This window comes from Peromyscus californicus, unplaced genomic scaffold (genome assembly GCF_007827085.1).
Source record: "Peromyscus californicus insignis strain IS unplaced genomic scaffold, ASM782708v3 Scaffold_11__1_contigs__length_118956290, whole genome shotgun sequence".
Lineage (NCBI taxonomy): Eukaryota > Metazoa > Chordata > Mammalia > Rodentia > Cricetidae > Peromyscus > Peromyscus californicus.
Genome location: NW_026294402.1, coordinates 103,208,395 through 103,214,465, shown reverse-complemented (window position 1 = coordinate 103,214,465; position 6,071 = coordinate 103,208,395).

Genomic DNA, 6,071 nt, shown 5'->3' with positions numbered 1-6,071 from the left:
GGCTTTTTACTTTTTTTTTTTTTTTTTTTTGCTGCCAGACTTGGTGAGCATGACACAGTCTCAAGCACGTCCCTGGAACACACATTTTTGGCTCTTCAGATGCTCCTAGAGCTGTATGTAGCTATAGAGGGGCGGATGTAGTGGGAGGTCTAGGGGTGGGAGGATGGAGAGCCTGCTGAGTGCTCCACCCTCTGTTACTCCAGGATGGAAATGAAGCTCACAACAGCACTTAATTGCCTGACAGTCCAGCATCAATTTACATATCACCCATATCGCTGGCAAAATGGCCCTTTTACTTTGAGAGAGAGAGAGAGAGCACTGGTCCTCACAGAGAGAGACAGTGAGAGAGAGAGAGAGAGAGAGAGAGAGAGAGAGAGAGAGAGGAGAGTGTGCTGGTCCTCACAGAGAGAGAGAGAGAGAGAGAGAGAGAGAGAGAGAGAGAGAGAGAGAGAGAGAGAGAGAGCGAGAGCCCGAGAGAGAGCCAGAGCCCAGCGCTGGTCCTCACCTGCCAAAACCATGTGGGTTCTGAGGACCATTCACTCTCTTGCTCTGTTTTATCTCACACTGATGTAGCTGAGTTCGTATTCGTGTTTCACTTGCCTTGATTAGAGTTATAGACTCCAGAAGTAAGAACAACACATGCCTTGTCCTTGCTGTGTTCCCAGCACACAAAGTGTCTGACTTGGTACTTACTGGGGTAGAGGCTGCATTTTTAGGCAAATAGCTTTTTTAAAAACCCCGTCTCAAGCCAGGTGTGGTGATGCACGCCTTTCATCCGAGCACTAGGAGGCAGAGGCAGGTGCATCTCTGAGTTCAAGGCCAGCCTGGTCTACAGATTGAGTTCCAGGACAGCCAGGGCTACACAGAGAAATTCTGTCTTGAAAAACCAAAATCAACCTCCCGCCACACACAAAAGCCCTGTCTTGAGATTTGAGCCTTACAGAGATCCTTTTGCCACCTTCCTCCTGTTGCTTCAGAAGCTCCAAGAGGCTCCTGCTCTTGCCCACTTCTCTCTCTCAGACAATTCCTAGCAGCTCTTCCTTCACCCAGTGTGCCCAGAAAACAGTTGCTGGATAGGTTTGTAATTTAGATTTTTTTTTAAAGTCAGTCATAGGCCAAAACTCTTTACATTTTCCAGACAGCCTAGGGCAGAGAGTTTCCACACTAGGACTTGGATCCGTTGTCAAATACATTTCCTGAGTAAAACTTTGTTCCTTCTATAAATACTTAATTGGAACCTAAAATATTAATGTTTTCCCACAGCAAGGAGAAAAATTGCCAACCTTAGAAGATCTGGGGATGACAGTCTTTTCAGCAATTCTCAGTTATCAGGCAATTGGGTAAATGGCTTCTGAAGCCTCCCTATTTCCAGGACTCTTACCTTTTCCCCCTGCAATATTAAGCTTATGTGCCTCAGAGAAGTACCATGTGGGTCCTAGATGAGCCCTTTTCACAAATCTTCATCAGTCTTCCTTGAACATTAATATCTTACAGTTACATCTGTGTCAGGATGGCCTTAATATCCTACTAGCTTGTTTCTGGGTGTAAACGTGAAGTACACCCACCCCACCCCAGCCAAACTGCCTGTTTCCTTCCTGTTCTCTTGATTCTTCTGGAATATTCTCTGAGGTTGAAAGGGGAAAGCCAAAGAGAAGGCCAAGGAATTAGGGAAAGTAGGACAAGAAGTCACTGTCCTGTTCCCTAAGTTGGGGGAATTCTGAGTGTTAAGCATTGCAGCTTGGATGGAAAGGGATCCTGAGTCAGAAGCCGAGGAACACCACAAAGTCACCTTAAATGTGGCAGTTTACACCTGGCAGTGGTGGCGCACGCCTTTAATCCCAGCACTCGGGAGGCAGAGGCAGGCGATCTCTGAGTTCGAGGCCAGCCTAGTCTACAGAGTGAGTTCCAGGAAAGGTGCCAAAGCTACATGGAGAAACCCTGTCTCTAAAAACAAAACAAAACAAAAAATGTAGCAGCTTACAGCCCTGCTCCAGGGAAAGGTTTCCCCAATGTAACAACTCTGCTCCAGCAGGGGAGGGTTTCCCCAGAAAAGTTGTTACAGTTATGCTTCGGTCCTGCAGGGAGGGTTTCCCCAGCGAAAAGTGTTAAGTTTCTTCTCTGCTCCGCTCTGCTCTATTCTGGTGAAAGGTCTCACCCAAACCTCATTCAAGACATTTACTAGGAGGGAAGAATCCAGGATGACAGCCACTCTGCCAGGGTGGAAAAAAGCCACAGCACACCGAACAGGCACAGGGCTTATGTATAGGCCTTCTTAGGGGCAGAGTTTTTCCAGGGTGGAGATTTTCAGGGTAGGAATTGGTTGGATTTCAATCCCTGAGCTTGGACAAGCTTAGAGATTGGCTGGATTTTGTGATCAGGGATTGGTTGGTTTTGTGTTCAGGAATTCGTAGGTTTTCCTGCTCTGGGATGGGTTGGTTTTTGTACTGTGTTGGTCGGACAGAGAGTATTTCTTTGGCTGGCCCTTTTACCCTACACTGAGAGCTAGAAATGATAAGACAGGTTTCAAGTGCCTGATGGAACTCCCTCCCTGGCACAGGTACAAAGGCATGCTCATAGGAGTGCCCTGACACTCACATGGGTAGGCGTCAAGTGCAGGTCTTGAACTAGATCTCAGTAGCCAGGGCCAGCTGTGGTTGAATGTGGGGAGCACTGCCATGCAGTTGGCCTGAGGGCGGTGTCAGCATTTCAGCTCTGACAACAGCAGCTCTGCCTGGCCCGCCTTCCCCTGCTGTTTAACCTAAGCCTCCAGCTTCCAGCCTTTTGTTCTAGGAACATCTGCAGACTAGTTCTTGCCTGACTGTCTCAGATTCCACCAGTCTACTTCCAAAGCTTCGGCTTTAGCATCTTAGTGGGACGCAGCCTTAGAACCTGAAATCCTAAGGGTGATGACCTAGCTTCTCATACGTCTTATGCTGTGATTTGGATTTGCAGTTTGTAGCCAGCAGGTTCCACTGCTATTTATTCTTGAATTTGCCTTGTTTCTATTTTGATTCTGGTAATCCAAATTGCAGTTTGGTGTTTCCACGGAAACAATTCAGCAATTGTTTGGTGTGCCAAGATGAACTGCGGGGGATGGAACTGAATGACGTCAAACATTTTCAAGTTTCTCCGACATGACCAGGGTCAAGTGTCACTCATCATGAATGCCTTTGGACCCTGGAAGCCTTTAGTTTTATGAAATGCTATGTTCTAGGCTCCTATAGCCTCTCCAGCAAATTCCTGAAAAACAATTCCTCCTCCTCCCCATGGAGCCCAGCAGAGGACAGAGGCAGGAAGGGCTGTTAAGGGCACATCAGTGAGCAGGGGATGTAAACAGGTGAGGAGGTCTGTGTACCCACCTGAGTAATCTGGGCCTGGCGTGTCAAAGACTTGGGGCTTGCCTACTTTGCCAAGCATCTGTTTCTACTAGTGAGGAAGAATAGCTCTCATTTAGATGATATTTTTACACACACAAAGCCTTGGCTAAAACAAAACCAAAATGTACCTCCCTGTCTGGCCAGAGTGAGCCTGAATTATCTATCTATCCTTATCTATCCTCTCCTTGTATTGGGCCCACATTCCCCAGGGCTAATCTCCACCATAAGCAAAAACAAAAACAAACCTGTGATTTCAAAGGGTTCCATAGTTAGGGTTCTGTCCTCATTCACTGCAGCCACCTCCCCTCCAAAGCCCTGCATGCAGCTACACACTGACCATGGAATTCAACTGGGATCCTGTTTTGTGAGACATAGGACAACCAGCCTGAGTATCCAGTACTCTCAGGACAGGGGTCCTACAGGAGTCCCGTGTGGCCCTAGAATCCATCCTTTCAGCTCTCACAAACTGTGACTGTTGGTGACAGATACCTATGGTTCACTGATGGAGACGGGGATTCAGAATAGACATGTCTTAGGGCTGGAGGTGAACCTCTGAGAAATGCTTGCCTAGTGTGTCTGAGCTGGGGTTGATGTGCAGACACACACACACTTTGATTTCTCTGTGTAGCCCTGGCTGCCCTGGAACTCGATCTGTAGACCAGGCTGGCCTCGAACTCACAGAGATCCACCTGTGTCTGCCTCCTGAGTGCTGGGATTAAAGGCGTGTGCCACCGTTGTCTGGCAGAATATAAAATATTATTTAAAACCACTGTAATCCCCTTTGATGCTTCCCTACAATTTTTTTTCTTTTCTTTTTTTGGTTTTTTGAGACAGGGGTTCTCTGTGAGCCCTGACTGTCCTGGAACTCACTCTGTAGACAATGCTGGACAAATTTAGCTTATACATTTAAAAAAAAGCTGGGAGTTTATTGCATTTTTTAAAAAATTATTTATACTTTATGTAAGAATGCTCTGCATATATACCTGCACACCAGAAAAGGTCATCAGATCCTATTACAGATGGTTGTGAGCCACCATGTGGTTGCTGGGAATTAACTCAGGACCTCTGGAAGAGCAGCCACTGCTTTTAACCATCTCTCCAGCCCCAGTTAATTGCATTTTTAAATGTTAAATTTTGTAATAACTTTAGATTTACACAAAACTTCAAATATAGTGAGCATGTGTAAACCCTGCCCAGCTTTCCCAGTGTTGGCATATAACTGAAATATTTGCCAAAGCCAGGAAACTAGTACCAATACATTAAACACCAGCCTTCATATAGATTTCACTTATGTAAACACCCCTTACTGCTCGAGCATACAGTCCAGGGTTCACATGCTTCTTAGGCACTGTTTCTTCTTAGTCCTGTTGGTGAGAACTTTTGAATCTTTAGTTTTTCATGACCTTGACAATCCTAAAATTCTGGCCAGGGATCCTAGAATATCCTGTCTGGGTTTGTCTAACATTGCCTCATGGTTATAGACTGACGACTTTGGATTTTGTAAGCATATCACAGATATGAAGCACTTTTTTTTTCCGGTCGGCCTTGAACACACTATGGCAGTGGTTTTCAACCTTCCTAATGCTGTGACCTTTTAATACAGTTCATGTTGTGATGATCCCCAACCATAAAATTATTTGTTGCTACTTCATAACTGTAATTTTGCTACTGTTATGAATTGTAATGTAAATATCTGTATTTTCTGATGGTCTTCGGCAACCCCTGAAAGGGTCCTTTGACCCCAAAGGGTGGAACCCACAGGTTGAGAACCACTGAATTGTGATGTAGTCGAGGATGATTGTGAACTTCTGATCCTCTTGCTTCATCTCCCAAGTGCTAGAATTACAGGCATTAGCCACCACATCTACATTTTAAGATTTTACATTTATTTGCCGGGCGGTGGTGGCGCACGCCTTTAATCCCAGCACTCAAGAGGCAGAGGCAGGCGGATCTCTGTGAGTTCGAGGCCAGCCTGGGCTACCAAGTGAGTCCCAGGAAAGGCGCAAAGCTACACAGAGAAACCCTGTCTCAAAAAAAAAAAAAAAAAAAAAGGGGCTGGAGAGATGGCTCAGAGGTTAAGAGCACTGACTGCTCTTCCAGAGGTCCTGAGTTCAATTCCCAGCAACCACATGGTGGCTCACAACCATCTACAATGAGAGATCTGGCGCCCTCTTCTGGCCTGCAGTCATACATGCTGTATACATAATAAATAAATAAATCTTTAAAAAAAAAAAAAATTGAAAATTTAAAAAAAAAAAAAAAAAGATTTTACATTTATTTTATTTGAAGGATCTTGGTTTTTATATGTATGTATGTGTCTATTCGAGTGTATGTCACATAAGTACACGTGCCAGAGGAAACCAGAAGAGGGCGTTGGATCCTCGGAGCTGGAGGTGTAGCAGTTGTGAGCTTCTCTTCATGGGTGCTGAGAGCAAAACCGAGGCCCTCTGGAAGGGTGAGTACTCTCAACATCGCTCCAGCCCTCCTCCTTTCCACTCTTTGAGAAAGGGCCTCGCTCTATAAACCAGGCTGGTCTCTCAACTTGCCATTTTCCTGCCTTGGTCTCCTAAATTCTTTGAGTACTGGGCGTGCACCATCACCTGTGGTCTTGTTCTAACGTCCACATGGCATTGCTGGGGATGAGAAGTCTCCTGATTTGTCAGTCTACAGGTTTCTCCTCTCCACATTTACAGC